This window comes from Benincasa hispida, chromosome 10 (genome assembly GCF_009727055.1).
Source record: "Benincasa hispida cultivar B227 chromosome 10, ASM972705v1, whole genome shotgun sequence".
In the NCBI taxonomy this organism is placed as follows: Eukaryota; Viridiplantae; Streptophyta; class Magnoliopsida; order Cucurbitales; family Cucurbitaceae; genus Benincasa; species Benincasa hispida.
The window spans coordinates 49,845,413-49,857,255 of NC_052358.1; the positions used below are offsets into that span (position 1 = coordinate 49,845,413).

The 11,843-nt window shown below is 38.2% G+C and overlaps 1 non-coding gene across 1 annotated transcript; it reads right to left on the reverse strand.

Moving 5' to 3' along the window:
- Nucleotides 1-6,322: 6,322 nt before the first annotated feature.
- Nucleotides 6,323-6,430, reverse strand: LOC120089554. Its single transcript, XR_005485230.1, has one exon. It is a non-coding gene; the product is annotated as a small nucleolar RNA R71 (small nucleolar RNA).
- Nucleotides 6,431-11,843: the final 5,413 nt, after the last annotated feature.

Below are 11,843 nucleotides of genomic sequence, written 5' to 3' on the forward strand. Positions count from 1 at the left end.
CTGAGATGAGACATTCTCAACCACTAGGCAGAACCAACTCTTGGAACTGAACTTAACAACCACCATTTATTCCGTCTAAAACTGTTAATCTTTAATAATTCCGCGTAAGTGTGACCCCTCGATTTCAGTGCCAAAGTCCCGTGCTAATGAGCCCACCGTAGGGAAGAAGCAGATTAGGACAAGAGAATAAGTAACCTTATCCTCTTACAAGAGTTCAAATAATGAAATGCGCAAAACTGCCATCTTTTAGGGGGACACTCCCAGGGTGCCTTGAGGAGATGCCAGTAACTTTATTCAATCCAACGAGGGATATGGTGTCGCATTTCCCACTCCCACTTACTATGAACACTCTCTCCATCAACCTTGATATTGACTTGCCAAAACACCATCCGTTTGGAGGAGACGTCAAAAGTGCCTCGAGGCCGAGGGTAGATCTCACATTGTGGACTATTTAGGAGAAACGTGAAAGGTTTAAGTGAAACATCTTATGCCCTAAGTACCTCCCATTGAATGTTCTACCTAGGGATTCATTAACCTAGATAATTCGGCTACTAATTTTAGTCTAAGTCATCTTTTTAAAGTCCGCTCATAAACAATTTTTGTCTATGAAATATGAATAAGTTCAAGTAGTCACATTTAAACACTTTAATGGACTGTCTTTAACTTGCATGCATGCATCAAATCTATCTAATTCACCTTTCCAGATAAGTTCCCAGGTAGGGGTGTTACGTTTTCGTCAACTTAAATACCTCAGCCTAGACAGAACCTGCCTTAGACAAAAGGTCCCTTATAAATAGATTTGCTACATTTTAACCTTTTATTAGTCAATTTAATCCTATTAAACTGATTAAAAGATTAAATCCTTAGGGTTGCTAATCATGTTAGAACCATGATCTTAGGTCTATGTGATCCAAGTTTTAAACATTTTAAAACCTTGAATTAAACCTAAGTGAGCATGCATGTTTTTCTTATTGCTTTTAGTTCTAATTTCTCTTTAACTTTTAAAAAGAAACAACTAAAATACATCGCGCATAACTAGGTGTTTATAACGCTTATAAAGTAACCTATATGTCATGCTTCATGCAATGTCCGGTCATTACTATACATAACTTTTATATATACGTAATAACCAAGCAAATATGTTTTCCATTCACCCCTATACTATAACAATTATAATATAAAGATGATGCATGTCAATGCTTTTTATGCATGCATAAATATAACTTTTATATTATATGATGCATGAGCAGTTTTTACATAATTAAATCCTGCTTCTCTAAATTATAACATTTACAATAAAGAGATGATGTGTGACCAATGCATAACCTAAGGTGGGATTTACTATATGTGCATACCATATGACATAAAAAAATACATCGCATGTAATAAACCAAGGATTAATAGACCGGGATGAGCCTTTACAAAAAAAAAATCGGAATGAAATAACTCTATCTATTACATTTTCCATTGAGCAAACAGGTTCACAGGCGAACTGGTTCTTGAACCCTCCAAGAGAACTTCATTGTTTAGTAAACGTTGAAGATAAACGATCGCCCAACGCACACTAGACGATAGGCGCCAAAGCTAAACGATCGCTTAGACGAAAATAAGGCTGCGAAGCCTGATCATTTAGGCGATCGCTTAACGCGGCAAAAGGTAAACGATTTACCATGCATTGCTAAGCAATCGTTTAGTCAATAATTAAGTGATGAAGCTTGCTGAGCTAAATGATCATCTAGTGCGCGCGTGTGTTAAACGATACTTAGGTCCTTTTCGGCTAATAAAACAACCCTAAATCTATGTGGTTTATCCAAGTATAACTCTTATAATTGGATTTTAACCTACGATGTCTAGGTGATAAACCATTTTATTACCTCACATCACTCACGTATGCTCATAAAACAGGTTACCAACGCTTAATTATTCGGCCATAATCCCCAGGTAGGAGGTGTTCCGTTACCCGTCAACTTAAGTACCCCCAGCCTTAGACAGGATTATATACCGATTGAGTTTGTTACCAGGTTTTATAATTTTTAACAATTAAAACAGGTGGTCAACCTATTTAAATATATATAAATTCTCCTATTCCATTTAATTCTTAAATTAAACACGTAATTATATCTCATGTGATTACTAATTCTCTTAATTCTAATTTGAACGATTCAAATTAACTTATCACGCTATTTTAGAGCTAGTCCGTTACGAGCTAGTAGGGGGACCTCGCGGACCTACGGATCATGGGCTCCAACGATCCAAGATTAATTGACTAAACTCATTAGACCAAATTAATCTCCATTTGTTAACTAATGGGTCACTCCACTAATGCCCATAGTTGCACTCCCCTCACTGTAGATATATTATGTCCACATGATTTAACCATAATCAGCAAGTCGACCATTCATACATTGTTCGTAATAACGGCTAGGTTAAATATCTGTTTTACCCCGAGATTACGTCTAATTCCTTAAGTCCCTATTGATCCTCTGATGAACAACTGGTTTGTGATCCAATCACTAAACGAATCTCTCTCAGCCCAGCGAGAGGGTGTGGCCCCTTAATCAAGACCTTAATTCAGTACTTGAGAGAACAACCTTTCTCCTCTCCCTAAATCGGGTAGGTATGAACTCCGTCTTGCACCCTATGTCCCCAGCTATCTATCCGGTCTTAACCCTGAAATGGGAGTCTTATTGAGTAAGCACTATTGAGCCAACCCTCAACTATGCAAATCTAAGGACAATCCCAAATAAACAGGAGTTCATAGTTAGCTCAGGATTAAGACCAAGTTACCTAGGTCATCTAGGTGAAATAGTCAGTCTTAAACAGTAAACAACGTTATAAAGTAAGAGTGACTTATTTCTTGGTCCTGATCTTATGCAAACTCATTGCATAGGACGCCCCCACTCCTCATATTGTAACATGTACGAATTAGGATCACATCGTATGTAGCACTTTACAACTCTTTGTAACAACTATAGAGTAGGCCGCATCCAATGGTGTTACCAGAATAAGGTACCCAACCTCATTCAAGTACCATAGATCATTTTGACTATTTACTTGAACCCGATCCACTCTTATGTCTACACATAACATTCAAGTACTCATACAATAGTCATGGGTCTTAGTTTATTGGATTTAGAGTTTCGTACAATTTATGAAATCAATAACAAGTATATTGATCATAGAAGATGTTTATAATTTTACAAACTGCGAATTTTTGGGACATAAAATCCAACACAAGATCAGATCATTTCTAGGACTTTACAACAATTGTAACATCTACAAAGCAGGCCATACTCGTAGTGTCACCATGATAAGGTATCCAACATTATCCATCTACTACAGACCATTTAGGTTATCACATAAACATAATCCACCCGTATGTTTCTACATACATGTTTAAGCTACAAGATAACCTTGGATGTTAGTTTATTGGTTTGTGGGTTTAATGCAACTAAATGTCAAATAAAACAAACACATATTTTATTAGATAAATAAGATGTTTGTACAAGACAATTACAAACTATAGGACCCCACGAGATTTAAGGCATCAACCCCAACACATTGTTCCTTAGACAGATGAATTCTATGCCTGAAAGGTAACATCCGTTCTTGCTATTTTGCATTTTATATCTTGACAACATCTTGTTTATATAAGATGCCTGAGATAATGTTAGTGTTCTATTTTTTAGATTCTAAACTATTTGGATCGCAAGAACATACTATGCATCTCCCAAGTCCTTCATTTAGAACCAGAAAAGCTACAGTCTTGTTGACAATCTTCTTGTAAACGCAAGGTTCGTCAACGTTCGGTTTAAAGCCATAAGATTCGATCGCAGTGTCAAATCTCATATTTCAGGATTGAGATACTTGTTTTAACCCATAAATGAATCTCTTAAGCTTGCAAAACTTTTGCTCCTAACATTGTTCAATAAACCCCTTTGGTTAAGACATATAGATACTCTCTTCAAGATAGCCATTCAGAAAAGCTGTATTGACATCCATTTGCCAGATTTCATAATATAAAAAGCAGCAATGGACAAGAGTATTCTAATAGACTTGATCATGATAGCTTGGTCTCGTTTTCTTCATAATCCACCCCTCTCTTTAGGTAAACCCTTTTGCCACGAGTCTAGCTTTGTAAGTTTGTACCTTACCAGCTTGGTCTCATTTTCTCTTGTACATCCATTTGCAACCAATAGATTTTATCCCTTCTAGTTGATCTACAAATTTTTAGACTGAATTGAAGTACATTGACTCCATTTTGAGTTCCATGGCTTTTATTCATTGGTCCTTATCCACATCTTCCATTGCTTGTTTGAAAGTCAATGGATCCTCTTTGCCATCATCAGGTATGATGACCTGAGTTTCTGTTGAACCCATGTATTGGTTAGGTTGTTGAACAATCCTCCCACTACGTCGAGGCACTCTCAACTCTTGAGAAGGATGTGAAGTACCAATTTCATCAACTTCTCTTGTTGAAGGACCAGCTTGATCAACAACTTTTGTTGATTTATCTGTAATTTTTATGGACATCTCACTTAATACTAGCTTACTGCGAGATTGATGATTCTTTATGTAGTCCTCCTCTAGGAATGTTGCATTTGTCGATACAAATACTTTTATCTTTTTGAGGATTATAGAAATAACCACCTTTTGTCCCTTTAGAATAGCCTACAAATAGGCATATTTTTTAACGACGTTCCAATTTCTTTGGGTTTTGCACTAGTAGATGTGTTAGACATCCCAAACCCTGAAGTGATGTAAACTACTTTTACGTCCTCTCCATAACTCGTAAGGTGTTTCTGAAACGGGAACAATGTTCAAAATATACACAGCAGTCTCTACTACACATCCCCAAAAAGAACTAGGTAACTTAGCATAACTTATCATTGAATGAACCATGTCCAATAGGGTTCTATTTTTTCTTTCTGTTACACCATTCTGTTGAGGTGTACCAGGTGCTGTGAGTTGATAAATTTGTACTTCAACACTTTATTCGCAAGAAAGGAAACTTTCTTTCAATTTATGTTCAGTTTCTTCACACCATACATGAGTAGATAAATTTGTGAATGGGTTGAGAATAATTTAGCTAGCATGACTTAAGCTATGCACTTTATGCGATCATCTTGTCTTATGTATGCTTCATTCATCCTTTGGAGTACTTGAGAGAGTAGTCAGAATCTAGGCTTGATAGAGTCGGATTAGATTGCATAAGCAAGAGTGGAGACTTAGAAATAAGTTCTATCTGCTGCATTCCATAGACATCGCATGCGTCCTAGACATAGGAAATATGTCATCATGCATTGAGAAATGTAGGGCTTATTATTTGTGTATAGCATGATCGCATGACTTGTACAATATCTTAATACATGCTAGAAAAACCTCTTCTCAACCCCTTTATCGCATATTTGTTACAACACCACCCTTTCATCGCTGTGCATTTAATTCCATCGCATTAGAAAATCAAAGTTAAATAACCATCACAATAGGATCAGAGAATCTGTCGTATATCTATTTAGTAATCCATGCATTCGACATTGAACTTACCAGGACCCTAAGAAGGCTTATACTTGGGCTTTGTTAGGAAAACTTGTACGATCAACACATCCAGACATCCTTTCATCGCATGATAAATCATCGCATCAAGTTTTTGGTGCCGTTGCCGGGGATTACGGTATAGATTACCCTAACATCAAACCTCTTTGATCTTTGCAGCTTTCAACCTTTGGAGTATTGCCATTCCATCTGTGAAGGAAGAAGCAAGCGTCATATGAGCGAAGGAAATACTCCTGAGCTCAAGTACGACCCAGAGATTGAAAGAACTTTTCGCAAAAGGCAGAGAAACAGACATAAACGACAAGGAAGAGTTCGTAGAATGTCTGAACAACCTAAAGAACGAGTAGCGAACTAAAACAACATGATGGTAAATCCCATCCTACTGACAAATGATCGTAATAGAGCCATCTGGGACTAAGCGTCACCAAATTTGTATGATTTCTCCCCAGGAATCATGAGACCAGCATTAGATAGATCAAGGTTCAAGATGAAGCCAGTAATGTTACAAATGATACAAACAGTAGGAAAGTTCGGAGGACGGCATGGTAAAGATCCACATGCCCATCTACGAAGCCTCATTGAAATCTGTAACACTTTTGTGTTCCCTAATATTTCCCCAGAAGAGGTTCGACTCACGTTGTTTCCATTTTCACTATGTGATAAAGAGAGAAAATGGGCATACTCCCTCGAACCAGGAGAGATAACGTCATGGGAACAAGCTATAGAGAAATTTATGAAGAAGTATTTCCCTCCCACAAAAAATGCCAGAATGAGGAAATTGATCACCAATTTTGAACAAAGAAGAACATGAATCGCCCAGTGACGCATGGGCGAGATTCAAGAGACTAGTACGCGACTGCCCACACAATGGATTACTGGATTGCCTCCAAATGGAAATTTTCTATCATGGACTCAACTATGCATCGTAGACAGCTGCCAATGCGGCAATAACAGAAGGTCTTCTAGACAAAACATATGATGAAGCAACGAATATTCTTGATCGCATCTCAAGAAACCATGAAGATTGGCAAAAAATCAATCAAAGGACGAAGCCCGGAGAAGGTAATTCAAGTAATAGTGTCATCACATCATTACAAAATCAGATGAACGCGATGATAAACTTGTTGAAAGGCATCGCAATAAATAATTCAGGAGCTTGAAATGGGCAAGTCAATGCGATAGAGCAAACAAGCACCAGTTGCGTCTTATGTGAAGAATCACATTCTTTAGAGGAATGCCCTCGAAATCCTCAATCAGTTTACTTTGTCAAAAACAATCCTTTTTCAAATACTTACAACCTAGGGTGGCGAAATCACCCTATATTTTCTTGGAAGAACGACCAACAGCAAGGCAGTCAACCTGTGGCTCAGAGAGAGGGACCGCCAGGGTTTTTTCGTAGATCTAATGGACAGCAACAAGCTAGTAGTTCTCAACCACCATCCTCATCATCTCTGGAAAACCTGTTAAAGCAATACATCAAAAAGAATGAAACAGTCCTTCAAAACCAAGCTACATCCATCCACAATTTGGAAATTTAAATGGGACAAATTGTGGGAGAGCTAAAGAACAGACCCCAAGAGACATTGCCTAGCCCAGTTGAGCTTCCACACAATCCAGGGAATGTCGGGAAAGAACATTGCCAAGCAGTCACCCTAAAGAGTAGAAAGGCGACGATAGAAGTCAGAAGAAGCCTTGCAAGATCGAGTCAAAGAAGTAACCTGCGATTGAATCAAAAAAGCCTCTCAACCTACGATTGAATCAAAAAAGCCTCTATCACAAACTGAATCAAAGGAGTTCGAGACTAGGGAACCAGAAGATGCGACCACCTCTAAGCCTCCAAACCATGAAACATTAGAAGTATAACTACCTCCATTTCCTCAAAGACTGAAAAAGAAACATAACGATGAAGGCCAGTATCAGCGCTTCTTGGAAATATTGAAACAATTGCACATCAATATTCCATTCATAGAAGCGATATAGTAGATGCCAGTGTATACGAATTTTTTTTAAGGACGTTGTCTCGAAGAAGAGAAGCACGGAAAGATTCGTCACGGTGGCATTGACACAAGAATACAACACTATAATTCCACCAAAGATGAACGACCCAGACAGTTTCACAATACCCTGCTCAATAGGAGGAATCTACATTGGTCAAGCATTATGCGATCTTGGGGCAAGTGTAAACTTAATGCCCCTTTCAATTTTCAAAAGATTGAATGTGGGATAGCTAACACCCACAATAGTGACTCTTTAACTCGTCAATAGATCCTTGGTGCACCCTGAAGGGAAATTAAAGGATGTCTTGGTAGCAATAGACAGATTCATTCTACCCACAGACTTCATTATCTTAGATTATGAGGCGGATAAAGATGTTCCAATCATATTAGGACGACCATTCTTGTCTTCTGGTCATGCTTAAATAGATGTGCACAAGGGAGAAATCACAATGAGGGTCAACGGAAAAAAGCTCAGGTTCAATATTATCAGGGCAATGAAGTTCCCAGATGAGGAAGGCTTATCAGATTTCGATGATGAACAAACTTACGCTGAAAATTAGGAGTCCGAAGAAAAGAATGAAGAAAGAGAGGATGTGACAACATCCATTGAGACTTGCCATGCGATAACAGAGATGTTTGAAGAATGATGAAATGCTGAATTTCGATGAAGAAAGAAAAGTAGAGAAGCCTTCTTTGGAGCAACCACCTATACTAGAACTAAAAACTCTACAAATCCACTTGAAGTACGTATTTCTCGGCCAGAATGGAATCTTACCAGTCACCATATCCTCTGCGTTACCTGAAGAAAAAGAAACCGCACTGATCAGTGTTTTAAAAAAATATATTAGAGCGATCAAATGGACGCTTGCAGACATCAGGGGTATTAGCCCAATGTATTACATGCATCGAAAACGGCTTGAAGAAAATCATAAGGTCTCAATAGAACCTTAACGTAGACTGAACCCTGCGATGAAAGAGGTTGTAAAAAAAGAAACCATCAAATGGTTAGATGTCAGCATTATCTACCCCATCGCAGATAACACGTGGGTCAGCCCCGTGCAATGTGTTCCCAAAAATGGTTGGATGACAATGGTTCCTAATGCAAAGAACGAATTGATCCCCATGAGGACCGTCACGGGTTGACGGATTTGTATGGAATACAAGAAACTCAACGCGGTGACAGAGAAAGATCATTTCCCCTTACATTTCATTGATCAAATCCTCGACAGATTAGCGGGGAATGATTATTTTTGCTTCCTTGATGGGTATACAGGCTATAACCAAATTATGAATGCACCAGAGGATCAAGAAAAGACCACGTTCACATGTCCATATGGAACATTCGCCTTTCATCGCATGCCTTTTGGATTATGCAATGCACCCAGTACATTTTAAAGATGTACGATGGCGATCTTCTCCGAGTACCTTGAAGACTCGGTTGAAATCTTTATGGATGACTTCTCAGTTTATGGACAAATTATGAAATCTGTTTGCAAAACCTGAAGAGAATACTGAAAAAGATATGAGGAAACTAATCTGGTGTTGAACTGGGAAAAGTGATGCACTATATGTTCAAGGAAGGAATTGTACTAGGGCATAAGGTTTCAAGGAATGGGTTAGAGGTGGACAAAACAAAGATTGAAGATCTAGAAAAACTTCTACCTCCAGCGAATGTGAAAGCTTTGAGGAGTTTCCTAGGACATGCGAGGTTTTACAAAAGGTTTGTGAAGGACTTTTCCAAAACTGCTCGACCTTTGAATGCATTGTTGGAAGCTGATAGACCCTTTAATTTCAATTCACACTGCCTCATTGCATTCAAAACACTAAAAGATGCTTTGACTACAGTGCCAATTCTGATCGCACCTGATTGGGCAAAGCCATTCGAACTAATGTGCGATGCCAGCGGATATGCGATGGGGGCAGTCTTGGCACAAAAAGTAAAGACAATGTTACACCCCATCGCATATGCTAGCAGAATGCTAAACTACACGTAAGCGAATTACACCACCATCGAGAAGGAACTTTTAGCGATGATTTTTGCGATTGAAAAATTCAGACCTTATTTGTTGGGGTCAAAAGTAATTGTTCACACAGACCACTCTGCGATAAGATATTTGATGACAAAAAAAGATGCGAAGCCTAGACTAATCCGATGGGTTCTCTTACTTCAAGAATTTGATATGGAAATAATCAACCGAAAGGGAACAGAGAACAAGGTCGCTGACCATTTATCGTGAATAGAAAATCCAAAAGTGGATTGCATCCAATCGGAGATGAACACCTCATTTTCTGATGAGCAGTTGCTTAAGATTGAAAAACTACCTTGGTTTGCGGATATTGTCAACTTCTTGGTCTGCAAACAATTCCCTGAAAACTACACATCCCATCAAAAGAAAAGGCTCATACATGAATGCAAATTTTACTACTGAGATGATCCAAATCTCTACAAAAGGGGACTAAACCAGATATTGAGGCTCTGTGTTCCAGAAACTGCTTTCCATCGCATATTGTTTCAATGTCATGAATCACCCTATGGAGGGCATTTCGGCGAACAGCGCACGACAGCGAAAGTTTTGCAATGTGGGTATTACTAGCCCACTCTGTTTAAAGATGCACGAGAATACTCCATGAAATACGATAAGTGCCAATGCACTGAAAGCATTTCAGAAAAAAAAAATGCGATGCCAATGAACATCATTTTGGAGGTGGAGCTATTCGATGTCTGGGGAATAGATTTCATGGGACCATTTCCATCCTCAAATGGTCATAAATACATTCTATTGGTTGTCGACTATATTTTCAAATGGATTGAAGTTGTTTCATGCATTGCAAACGATGTGGCAATAGTCTCTAAGTTCTTGCAAAAAAACATCTTTACTCATTTTGGCACCCCATGTGCCATAATAAGTGACGAAGCGACCCACTTTGTGAATCGCATTGTTAGTAAACTGTTGATCAAATATAATGTCCACCTTAAGATCGCCACCGCGTATCAACCCCAAACAGATGAACAAGCAGAGGTTTCTAATAGAGAAATAAAGACAATCTTAGAGAAGTTGGTTAACCCATCGCGAAGGATTGGGCCATGTGGGTATATCGGACTGCTTATAAGGCACCCATAGACATGTCCCATATGCGTTGGTGTTTAGAAAGGCTTGTCATCTAGCGTTGGAACTGAAATATAAGGCGATCTGGGCAGTTAAGAAACTTAACTTTAATCTTAAGGCTGCAAGAGAAGAGAGAAAACTTCAACTATTAGAGCTGGATGAGTGGAGATTACAAGCGTATGAAAATTCCAAAATTTACAAAGAATGCACCAAGTGATGGCATGATAAGTGTCTTTGCAGAAAAACCTCAAGGCAGGTCAAAGGGTATTGCTATTCAATTCTAGGTTGCGTCTCTTTCCTGGAAAACTGAAGTCGCGTTGGTCCGGGCCTTTCATAATCAAGAAAGTATTCCCACATGGAGCAGTGGAATTGACCAGCAAAGATGGGACCAACGCATTTAAAGTAAATGGACAAAGAGTAAAGCTGTATCATAGAGGGGATTTCCAACACGAGAAAACCTCTATTGACTTGGGAAGCTAGAATAAAGAAGAACCACTCAGTCCTGTAATGATGAGCGACATACATTCATCATGGATGAAGTATATCCTTTTGTGTATCCTTTTTGTTTTTCTTTCAAGAATTTATTTTACTTTCTGCATATATACTACTTTTATGACTGTCAACTCTTTTCTTCATACTATCTTTCAAAATCTTAACTGACCGCGTGTTTTAAGCCCATCGCATTACTCAGTCGCACTCATTTATTGCGATCAAAATGATGCAAGCGAAAATTAAATTTGGGGGTTGTGTCCCTCCTTATCTCATCTTATTTCAATTTTTGTACTTCTCAATTTCAATTTAATATTGTTGAATTCTACTATCGCATTCACTTTCGTTTGACTCAAATATGAATTTTGATTGGTTTATTTGGTTGTCGTATTCATCCTTTGCCCATTACGACTTCAATGTTGAAATATATGCTTTTTTTTCTTACCGCATGAACTAGCGTTAGATTAATTTCAGGACATTCGATTCACAAAGCATTTCTAAAATTTAGTTGGTCTGCCAGCTTTACTTCAACTCTATTTTTACAACATTTTCTCCATCGCATGAATTACTTCATTTTCAGCAATGAGGACATTGATGCGGTTTAAATTTGGAGGGGGGGGGGTGTTTTGTTATTTTAAGCCTTAATAGAATTTCAATTAATATATATATATATATATAATAATATAGTGTTGAG